Source organism: Gopherus flavomarginatus, chromosome 8 (genome assembly GCF_025201925.1).
Source record: "Gopherus flavomarginatus isolate rGopFla2 chromosome 8, rGopFla2.mat.asm, whole genome shotgun sequence".
NCBI lineage: Eukaryota > Metazoa > Chordata > Testudines > Testudinidae > Gopherus > Gopherus flavomarginatus.
In genome coordinates, this window is record NC_066624.1 from 7,800,974 (window position 1) to 7,813,616 (window position 12,643).

Below are 12,643 nucleotides of genomic sequence, written 5' to 3' on the forward strand. Positions count from 1 at the left end.
AACCTGAGGACAGTGGATCCCCTAGCTCCATTAACATGTGGTACAGTCACACAAGAGCAGTGCAAAGGAGGCGATGCTTTTGCTGCACAGCAGTAGCGGAAGCGAAGCCATGGGCAAAGCACCATGGTGCAACTGGCTGCTCTTCTCTTATACGACACCATGGGATAATTATTGTCTAATTTCCTCTTCCCATTAAGCATGTAGCCAATAATGATAAACGTGGGGCCTGGAATCTCATTCAGTTCCCATATTTGCTGTCCTTGGTGATGAGAATGTTTGGATAGTATTCCTAGACATCCGTACACACTAGCCCAGGGGTTCTCCAACTTCACTGCGCTGCGACCCCTTCTGACAACGAAAGCTATTACACCACCCCAGGAGTGGGAACCGAAGCCTGGACCCAGCTGCCCTGGGAGCCTGGTCCAAAGCCTGAGCCTTACTGTCCCAAGTGGGCGGGGAGGGGGTGGGAGCCAAAGCTCAAGGGCTTCAGCCCCAGACAGGGGGTCTGTAACCTGAGCCCACCGCCCACGGCCGAAACCCTTGGGCTTTGGCTTCAGCCCTGGGTGGTGGGGCTTGGGCTTCAGCTTCAATCTCTGTTGGTGGGGCTTGGGCTTTGACTTTAGCCCCAGCCCCAGCAAATCTGAGGCAGCCCTGGCAACCCCATTAAAACAGAGTCGCAACCCACAGTTTGAAAACTGCTGTGCTAGTGAATTTTGTGTCTGGGGGAGGAGGGGTGGGACGTAAAATGTAATATATGGTGAGTCAAAGCTCCTATCCTGAGAGGGAGGGGGAAAGAGACATGCAGATGAATTGGATACTAACCTCACTAGTACAGTTTGTGCTATGCTAGCGAGGTCCAAAAGATGATTCTGAGCAGGGTAATGCAGTAAATATCACTAGGATACCTACATAATTTATTAAAGGGAGCCTGTGCTTGATACAATACATTTCAATAAGAAACTTAATAAAAGGAAGCTTAATACATGAATGCCACCAAGAAGCATGGAAGAGATGCAGCATTTGATCAAGATTTTTATATATTAACCGTACCAGGAAACCTAATTTCCAACCGGTTAACTAGAGCAAACACATTGCTTATTATCGCTGAAACAATAGCTGAACAACCGACAGAGCACAAAGAGCAGTAATAAACATTTCCCATTCCTTGAGTTCCCCAGTTGCCTCTAGTGACAACATACTTTGCTTTACTCGTGATCCAATGACTGGGATATGAAAGCCATTCCTATTGCAAAGTCATCTTAGCAAATAGCGCTATGCACTCAGCACGTAATGTAGCAGTGTTTCTTTCCATGACACGGCCATTAGGCCTATCTCGTGCTGTTCCGTGTTCGGTTTTACTGACTTCTATTTTTTAGGCCCATATTCCCATGACTGTTTTGGGCAGAGTGTCTTGTCTTGCTGCTGCTCCTGTTTTTCCATTCAGGGTACAAAGGTAGGAAAACTATGTCTGCTGTTTTTCCATGGTAATATCAGTTACTGTTATTAGATGCCCCACCTGAGACTGGGGTGTCATTGTGCTAAGGACTGGACAAACACAGCAACAGGCAGCCCTGGTCTTGAAGTGCTTGCAGTCTAAGTATGCAGACTAGACAATAGGTGAAAAGGGAAAAGACTGGCAAAGTGACTTGCACCAGGTCAGACAGCAAGTTGGGAATGGAGCTGGGAATAGAGCCCATGTCTCTGGACTCCAGTGTCCAGCAGACCACACTGCTTCCTCAGAATGTAGCATTTGACCTTTTTTCCTTCTCCATTTTCACCTAGCTAAAGACCACGCTCTGGCACGTTGGACAGTAGCCAATGAGTGTAGCTAAGAACAGCTCTTGGCTGTCTAACCCATGTTTTAGGCTTGCCTCAGTGCAAATTGTCCAAGAGAATCAGAGATTTCATAGAATCATAGACTTTAAGGTCAGAAGGGACCATTATGATCATCTAGTCTGACCTCCTGCACAATGCAGGCCACAGAATCTCACCCACCCACTCCTGTAATAAACCTCTAACCTATGTCTTGGCTATTGAAGTCCTCAAATCGTGGTTTAAAGACTTCAAGGTACAGATTTAACTGACTCCTTTCTGGTACACTCTTCCCTCTCCTGTTGGAGCAGATGTTGGCCCAAGAGAAAATTGGGTCATATTATGGGCTTCTCTGCAGTTAGAGGTACAGGGAAATGCCACTTTGCCTCAAGTTCCCCCAACAACTCTCAGCTCACCATGAACAAAAAAAAATTAGCCCATTTTTCCAGAAATCTCCCCCCCGATGATTTTTCAGATGGTATGATCTGGATCTATGCATAGGTATGTATGTGCTGGGGTCAGGATGAACATACTAGGGGCAGAGTTTTAGAAGGGGGCTGGGAAGGAAATGTAGAACTGGGAAAAAGAGGCACAACTCGGAGATTTGATTGTAGCTAGAAATGTTCATGTTTAAAGGGAAATTGTAGTTAAATATGTGTTGCTATGCAGCCATCTAGTAGAGGTGTAGGTGGATGAGAAACAGATGAATAGAGTTGATTAAGAAGGATTTTCTATATTGGCTTTCACCGTGGTATTGAAGATTTTGCTATGAGATGAATGCATCCTACACACCAGTGCAGTTTTCTAAAACATAACTGCAATAAATGTGATGAAAGTTACTCTTTCATGTCTCTGACTTTCTGATAAATTGATAGTTATCTTGGGAAATCAAGCACAGTTTATTCCCAACAGTGTTTTAAGATTTTTTACGAAGCAGACCTTTCTTTGACAAATCAATTTCACTTTTTGTTTCTTTAGTGTTTTGCTGGTTATGACTTTAGCTTTTCTGCAGTCTGACTCATCTTTTTTCTGAAAGCTCCGACTGCAACATTTTTACACATTGTTCTGTAACTTATCCCCAGTTTCCTATGTTCAGCTAGACCGGTGGTGTTGAACACAAGTCCTAGCAGGTGCCTTTATCCAGTTTCCAGACCTATCAGTATTCTTGCACTAGAAACATTTACCAATTGGAAGTAACAGCTCATACTGAGCTGCATTAGCCAGAGTGTATTATCTTTCCATATGGCTAGTACTAGACATTCTGTTAAGTGCTTGTAATAAGTTAATTTATGTCCTTGGTATCCATTTGCTTTATTGTCCAAACTAAAAACACTTCTTTTAAAATTGGAACATGAAATATATTCCCCCATTTTCTGTTACTTGACATGCTCATTAATGTACCATATCAAAAGTAGAAACTCATTCAGACCCCATGGAATGTGATCATGTTATCTCCCAGTAACACAGACCGTAGCATTTGTCACTGCTCCCACTATTTTTCCATTCAAAAAGAGAGGAAATCTTCATAATTTGTTCAGGATATTTTGAGGGATAACTTTTCTATTTCATGATCCTACCACAAGCACATGACTTAAGCTGTTCTACAAAATGATTTAACTATCTCTAAATGGTAATCTCATTGCTCTTTCAATGAGTAGGGGGGATGTGATCTGCCTGCCCTGAAAATTAACTAGTGAAAGTTTGGTTTGGGGCCAGATTCTGATCACAGTTTACATCTGTCTACATGGTGGTATTCTAAATATATTGTGAGATCAGAATCTTGCTCCAGATGTGAGGATAATGGGAGTTTCAGTTGTTGAGATGGAGGAAAGGAGATAGATCTCACATTTTTAACAGATTTTTCCAGTCGGTTTGGAATATAGCCCAATTATACAGTAAATCCAGGCAGGCAGTCTGTTTCTTGATGGCATTTGTCTTTGCAGACTCACCTTTGCTGACTCTTTCTTTGTAGAGATAGAAATAGAAGGTCCAGTTGACTCTCAGATTTCCATGTACCTTGATGGGCCTCCAACAGGAGTTGCAGGGCTGTGTGTCAGAGCAGAGGTGGAATAATCTTTATTGTGAGTCTGCAGCTTTTTTAACACAGGGGAACATGCACAGTTATGCCAGAAAGACCCTGGGTTAAAAACTCAGCAGAATTTGAGAATTCATTCTCAAGACCTCAACAGCAACTGTGTTAACTTATTAGTAAGTCTTGGATGAAAGGCAGATAATATAGATCTCACAGCATTAAGAAATGTGTATTCAGTCCCCATATCTCTACTCACCTAAACATCCCTTCACAATTTAACAAGACAATGAAGGCTGTTTGATCGTTTCCCCCCACTTTTTAATTTCACCTTTTTTTTGGTATTTTTCCAGACCATTTCAAAGATCAGGATGAGCAATCATTGCAATAACAGGTCTGGAAATGCTCCAAAATATGTGTGTGTGGGTGGGTGGGGGGGGGAATGTCAGGGAGGTAAAAAATATTGTTTTTGCAGTTGGTTCACTTTTTCAAGGTTTTCTCCAAAAAGCTTTCATACTGAACAGTTACATTACTGAACTTCCAGACCTTTACACAGTCTAACTGGGATACCAGGATCCCAATCATGCGATCTTGAAAAAAGATGTTTTAATCCTATGCTGTCTGTTTACCAAAATAGTCATATGAAAATGCTGATGGTCAGATCCCAGATATGCTAGAACAGTGCGTAGTGCTTTGAGTTTCTGGAGGAAAAATAGGTGGGTTTAGGCTGCTCTAATTTCCAGTAGTGGATAACTCCCAAGATGTTGCTTTGGCAGCCAGGATTGCTGGAATACATTTCTCACCAGCCCCAGCCCTGCCTCACCTGATATACCTCACCTCTCACCCCTAGCCCCCGTGAAACACCCCCTATGTAGTGAGGGGAAAGGGTTAGCGTATGGTGGGTTATTTAAGTTCCTTTTGTGCCTTAATCATTTAGGAGGATCTTGCTCTGAGTAATATAATTTTTATAGCTCTTTTTCCAATGGATAATATTAGTGCATGAATCATTGTGATGACCTGCACTACTTAGAGATATTCTGTATTTTTTTTCTTTGAGCCTTTTGGCTTTTTCTCATTTATAGCCATTTCAGCCATAGGAGAAGAGGAGTAAAAGTCAGTCAATATTGAAATACAGTAAAATACATCAACATATTTCACAGTGTGTATAAGCACTGAAAATGTAATCCTCATCCTATTTTTAATCCTCAAGACAAACATGTAATACCCACTCTCTTATTTTTGGTGTGGTAGTCTTATGGTTACAATTGCATGGGTCTTTCTCAATGCCTTGCTACTTTGTTATTCTTCGAACGTATATTTATTTTAGAGTAAATATAGAGTTTTTTAATATATATATGCCAAGCCTGAGTCAAGCAGAAAAAAAATCCATTTGCTTTTAGCAATCTGCAAGCCCGTATAAGTGCCTCAGAATAACAACTCAACTGACTCTTTGCTAAACTGGCCATTAATCAAGCCTCAAGTAAATGAGCATAGGTCTAATTTTGATCCTACCTATACTGGTGTAAATTTAAACCAACTCTATAGAGGCCACTGATGTGAAAGGAAGATCAGGCTCAGGGGAGACGAAGCAGTGTAAAACTGGTGTGAAATCAGAATGAGGGTTTACAATGATAACAAGTACCTTAGAGTATTTACCTAAAGCCTATCTTGTTATCTCTAACTCTGCATATGTAGATCTTGGAGCACTTAGGTCTTATAAACTAAATGTGTACTCTGGAATCCTTCTTACTTAAAGTTGGTAAGTAGAAGGATGTGTTATCTGTATTTGAAATGATAAATATTGAGTCTGATCTGTAACAAAGCCATTTTCTAAAATAACTGACATCAAAGATACAAAAGGCAAATCTGTTCAAAAAATCTTTTATTTTAACTAACTAATGTAAGTTTACTCCTGTTTGTTCATTCCAGTGGTGGAAAATATATAAACCCCCAGAGGGGCAGTGAAATATATGAATCAGTTATTGTTCCATATACCCACAGCAACAAGATAGTTTAATGGCTAATAATAATAATAATAAAAAAATTAATAACATAATACAATACAAATCCATATGGGGTTGGATGTTTTAATAAAGCAAAACAAACTTTCCCTCTTAAAGAGAAATATTTTCTCCCTTAAGTAGCTGGTTGCCAGCAAGAGCAACTTACAGGGGCAGAGTCTGTTTTTATAATCATGATTCTCCAGCTGACCAAGTGCAGAGCCCAGCCTAGCAGCCCCGGTGTACATGATATATAATAACGTACACAAGACAATGCATGGTAATGGTGACAAAGCTCTGAAGCTATCTGCGTGTCCCTCCCAATCCCAGCCCATCTTACTGGGTCTTATCCAAAGCCCTTTGATGCCAGTGCAAAAACTTCCATTGATGTCACTGGGGTTTGGTTCAGGCCCATTGATTCCAGCAGCTTCCCCTACTCCTCTTCTGTAGGGAGGTAACATCATAGCTGTAACTCCAGCATTTTGCTCACATGAATTCCCTTCGCCTCAGTAGTCCACAGCAGCAGCATCCTCTCTCTGGGAGGATGTCCCCTGATACCCCTCCACTCTAGCTTCACAGGGCCCAGCAGAGTTTTGGAGGCAGGGTCAGAGCTGCCTAGAGGCAGATTAGATAATTTGGGGAATTCCACAGCACCAAGCTCCTGCTTGTCCACTATATTGCCACACTGAAATCTGCCAGGCAGTTAATATAGTTCTGAGCTGTGTTAACTCTCAGTGAGTCACCTCCAGATGCTACTTAGCAACCGTAGAGGGGTAGAACTAACTGCAATCTCGGTCCTACTGACAAGGGATGGACTGAGCCGACATGGAATGGCTGCTGCATTCACAGGCCTAGAGGATCCCTTCCCCAGGAATCCCCAGCCTCTGTTGGTTTGAAATCAGTGGGACTGCTCACAAATGTCAGGTGAGCAGGATTTGGCCTCATTCCTATTGTTCATCATCAGTTTCCAAGACATGAGATGCCAGGCAGTTAGCCATATCTCCAGTAATTGCCTTCAGTTATTTTCTCTCTTACTGTGGATTTTTCATTTTTACCAGAGGTAGGATTTCTCTCCCTTTTAAAATTCATTTTACATGTAATTTCCTAAATAACTGTCTCTGTCTTTGAGTGTTTCTCCCCCTTATGCTAATCAGCCCACCACTGCCTTCTCCTCTCCCCCAGAGCCAGCTTGCTTTTAGCCGCACCCTGTTATCTCTGGCCTGAGTCTTCCCAAGCATTTCTTAGATCTCTCACTCCAACTCTTTTCTTGTGCCACTTGCAAATAGCCTCTTTGCTTGCCTTTCTCTCCATAGTCAACGAGTAAAGGGACAGGGATCAGGTACCTTGAGGAGGTAGAACATCAGTAAGAGAGAAGGATTGAATGTCTATGAGGAGGAGAAAGGAGAGTGATTCACAGTTGTTCAGCATTCGACACAGGCATGAAATGTTTGTAAGATAAATAATGGTCTAAGGTAAAAGAAAACAGGATGCATAATATCAAGCAGAATTTAAATAAAAATAATGAGTGGAGAACATCTCTCTTGAATCATAGACTACTATGTCCCACTTACTTTAAAAGGGTGTATCTGTTCTCCTTACTTCACGGGGACTTACTTCATCCTGTTAGGAAGTGTCCTAAAGGTGAGCTGGAGCAGGGGAAAAGAGAAAGGCAGAAAGTCAGTTCCAGGGGATCTTACTGAACTTGAGCAGAGGAGGAGTTGTCTGGTAGGAGGCACACGAAGGCAAGCTGATGTCCTGGAGGTGCCAACTAAGGTTAGAGGGAAAGAGAAAAGGCCAAGAGAGGTAGGATGAAGATGTGGAAATGCCAGTTAAGTACAGCCAGACAAAAAATGTTAATTCTGTTTTTGTAGGACAAGTTGGAAATTTCCTCCCCCCTTCCATCCCCGATATATTTTTTTTAACGGAAAAGGAAAATAAAAAAAATTGTTGTTTTGTTTTAATCATTTTTGTTGTTTTTTTTTCATTTTTTGGAAACAAAACCTCTAACTGAAAACTGGGGAAAAAATTGGAAAATGTTTGATTTCTGTTTTTTCACCAAATATCCAGAAAATGTTGACCAAAATGAAAATTTTCTGCACAAGTTTTTGTTTTGGTCAAAAAGCTATTTTTTGTTTGAAAAATGTTTTGGTGAGAACATTTCGACCAGCTCTGTTCTTGAGGTTGGAGGAAGGGAGGCCTTCTCAGGTAACAGGGAAGAAGGAAAGGCCTTGAACGACTCCATAATCCGAATGACTCTGGCATTCAGATCCCAAAACAGATGAAAAGGAGTAACTATATTTACACTACTTGACATTTGTCACTCAGGTTCAAGCACATAAAGCTAAGTGTCAGCATCATCAAATTTGCCTTTGTCACATATTGCTATTAAATAAGATGAGTGTTAGCCGTAATTTATTCAAGGCATCTCCTTGGGTTTGCATTAAAGCATTCAATTTGATGCCTCCCATAGCATTTCTCTATATTGCTTCTCCTTTATACTAAATTATTGTTCACTTGTTTGGGAAACAATTTGCTCCGGAGCTTAGCTAGCATGTTATGGAAGAGAAACTAATAAAAGAAAAAAAGTACTAAGGTTTGTTCTAAACAGTCAAATATCTTATCCAGTGATCGATAAAAAAAGACACTTCTATAAGCCATTTCAAGCTACATTTTCATAAAACCTCTGAAAAACACATCCACAATATTGTTTAACATACCTGTATGTGCATAGAACGGCTGCATTTGCCCAGGAAAAATAGGCCAATGTGGATGAAAATAAACATTTGTGCAGAGCTCAACTGCTGTGAAATGTAGGATCTGATTCTGCAAGGTACTGATCTCCCTTGGAACTTCAGAGAGTCCAGATCCTTACAGAAGACGCTCAACAATGTGCAGAATTGAGCCCCTCATTCATAGGACCCTTAGACCATGTCTTCCTCTGTGCACTTTTTTTTTGTACCGTGCAATATGCTTGGTGGTGATGATACTCATAACATACTAAATTGATCATTGGAGCCCTACATATACATGTACACTCTAAAAGGCCATTTGAAAATAATTACACATTTTTAGTAGAGATGGTCCAGAACAGAAGCTCCTGAAATGAAGAGAATCAGACTTTATGCATGATTTGATTTGGCGTCATACCCAAATTTGTAACATGGGCCTACTTCTAATTTTTAACAAACTCACCATAAACAATGCAGAATATCCCAGCTTGTTTATGAATCTGATTAGCAAAATTACAAAGAAACATCTGAGAACAGTGTGTATGATATTACATGACATGCAATATTCTGTTTAAAGATTTAATGGCATTTTTGTAACTGCAGAGAAGTATCTGTTTTCCAGTTTCAGCAACACTTACTCAAGGTACATTACCCATATAATTAAGTGTGATTAAATAATAATTGCAGTCTTTTTGCAGAGTAATTCCATGGTTGTTTATGCTTTGCAGATAGTACATGGTGTTTATTTTGCATGTGCCATAGAAAAGTTGGAAATGCTAAAGAAGCCCCTAAGAAATAATTGCCATAAATTTACAAAGCAATCACTGGGTAATATATGCCCTGGGTTAAGTAGGGCACTACTTGAATTTTGATCAAGATACAATTTCATTGCACTTTACTCACAAAGAATCGTGTTGAGTGAAAAACATATGTATTCAAACATCTCAGTATATCATTAAAGTGTGCTATCATGTTCTTTTATTTATAAAAATACCCTTTTGTCAGCACGATAAAAGGCTCCTTTTCACATAATTCTGAAAAACACACAAAGCATGTATAGAGGCTCTGTTACTTTGATATCTCTCCTTTTGAACAAATACTGGAGATAATTCTGAAAGGAAAGGGGCAGAGGTTCTGTGCTGCACTTCAGAACAACTTATATAGTTTTACCTGCAAAGGAAAAAAGTAATAGTTTATTAATTTGGGGCTAAATTTTGAATGACCGTGAAAAACCCGTACAAATTGGTCTAGTGCATATTTTAATGGACTGGGACAGGGGGTGGTGTGGTGGTGGAAAGAGGACAGAATATTTCCCGTTGCTTAAGCTATAACGACTTTTTAGTAACTCCCTGCTACTATGAGGTTTTGGAGAGAGTAGCTGTGTAGTCGGAAAACTGCTGGCTACCCTAACCCTTGTCTCTCCCACCTGATCCCTAATCTCCTTTTATGATGCTGTGGTCTGATTCAGTGAAGAATTTATTCATGTGCCTAATGTAAAGAATTGACTTCAATGGGAGTGCTCAAAGCTGGGCATGGGATTAAGTACTTTGCTGAATTGAGCAATTGAAGGGGAAGCCATGACGCTCTGCTTTGTGGAGCATGGGTATTTTAGAGTCTGCCTCTCCAGCTTCTCTGTGGTTTGTACTACGTGCAATGCAACCATGGACACATCTGTGATGGGCCACTGTTGTCTCTTCTGCTTCTATCCTGACTGTTCTTGCACCTTAATATTCCACGTCACTCACTGCTCTTTGTTGCTTCCTTGCATGGGTCAAATCTCTTCTGAACAAAAAACAATGCCATCTTATCATCGATGTCCGATCATGCGAACAAATCAAAAAGTGCATGCTTGCTATGTCTTAAGTGGCTCAAATCCTATTAGATAGCGAATGCCGCTCAAGGTGCAGCACATGGCGTACTGACCCAGAGAAAAAATAAATTACTCCCAGGTGCCAACATCAACAAATTCATTCTTACTACATTCATTATGGCAGTGGTCCCCAACCTTTTTGTGGCCAGTAGCACATTCATGTTTTCAGAATAGCGTGGCGGGCGCCAACAATTTTTCAAGGCTTATTTTGTATTTGTACATTAAATAATATGAAAAACATCATATTTAATATTACATAATATATGAATCCAGAGAGAAGCTGGAAAGAAGCTCTGAGAACAGAGAACACCGGAGCCCGCAGCACTCTGTCCCCGGCAGGCGCAGCAGCACAGCTTCTCTCCCCTGATGGGCACTAGGTGGGCACACATAAATGCCCCGGCAGGTGCCATGGTGCCCACGGGCACCGAGTTGGGGACCACTGCATTAAGGTATTGGAAAACTAGTGTCTTCCCCAAAACACGCTTATTCCATGCTAGTAAGTGACAGAATTTTTCAAAGTTGGGCTGTGATCTGGCAACGTTCTGAATGTCTTCTGGAAGGTACTAAACAGACCTGAGCAATTACCGGAGATTCCACAAATAGTCATTTTTGCTATTTTAGATGTCAGTGAAAAAAAATTGTCAAAACCTTAATGAAAAATGGTGACAATTTTTTAAAAATCTTTTTTGCCTTTTTTAAAAAACACTTCTGGCTGGTGCCTCTGGTGTGTGCATTTGCCACAAATATTCAAACAAACAAATTTGCCAGCAGAAATGTTCATAGAAGCAATACTGAAGAATATTTTTTTGCAGTCTTTTCTTCAAGAACCCCACCACTACCCTAGTATTTGCATGTCTATACATTTTAGCCATCAGTAGGTTAATATTTTTTTTGTCTAAACACTAGCAATCTACCAAAATTTTATTTTAAATTTTAATTGATTTTTTCCCCTCTTTTTTTTCTGACTGCTGTGGCAAGTGTATCTCTGCCAGAACAGAAGGCCTGTTAAATATGGGATGCCCTTGTTGGTCAACATTTCCATCTTTCTGTTTATCATAGTGTTTTGTCGTCCTGCAGAGCCTAGTTTGAATTTAAAGCTTAACCTTCATTCCCTTAACATCTGCTGCTAACAAGTAAAACCATATGAATTTGCTGATCCAGTTTCAAAGGGAGAAGCATCCTAAGAAAGGGGCTCTGCAACATACTCCAAACACTGGCTGAGGAAGAAAGTAGAAAATATAGCCCAGGCTTACAGTCAAAGAAAAAATAAAGCTATAATCCAGAGGTGCTCAAAGGAAGATGTAAAAAAGTCAGCAGGCACTAGACTGCATGAGCCAAAGAAGATGATTGAAAATAGAAGTTAAAAGGGTGAGAATGTGGGTTGAGAATTCACAATGTTATGTTTGTGAAAGAAGAATAAGGGGAGGATAATGTGAAAGTTATCACAAATCAGTCTTTAGGAAAGAACAAAAACATTGTGTCAGAAGAAATAACAGCCTGGAGCAGCAGCAAACTACTCTGATTTTAAATCAATATTAAAATATACTGGCATATCTCAAGCAGACACTATAGTGACTGAATGAGTGTGTGTTGGGGCAAACATTTAAAAAGAAAAGCATGATCACAGAAATTCTCAGGGCTTGTCTACATCAGAAAGTTGCAGCGCTGGTGAGGGAGTTACAGCGCTGCAACTTAGGAGGTGTACACATCTGCAGGGCACCACCAGCGCTGCAACTCCCTGTTTGCAGCGCTGGCCGTACTCCCGTTTTGTCTCGGGTGTAGAGGATCCAGCGCTGGTGATCCAGCGCTGGTAATCAAGTATAGTCACTTACCAGCGCTTTTCTTGACCTCCGTGGAATAAGCAGGTATCCCAGCATACCTGAGGAAGCCTCTGGTAATCAAGCTGGTCTCCTTCCCCGGCTTGCTCTCGCGTTCCCCGAACCCCGAGCAAGCAGGTCTCCTTCCCTGAGGTTTGCTGGGTGGTTCCGGGAAGGCGAGAGCAAACCGGGGAAGGAGACCAGCTTCGCCGCGGTTTGCTCTCGCGTTCCGCGAACCCCGAGCAAGCAGGTCTCCTTCCCTGAGGTTTGCTGGGTGGTTCCGGGAAGGCGAGAGCAAACCGGGAAAGGAGACCAGCTTCGCCGCGGTTTGCTCTCGCGTTCCCGGAGCCACCCAGCAAACCGCAGGGAAGGAGACCTGCTTGCTC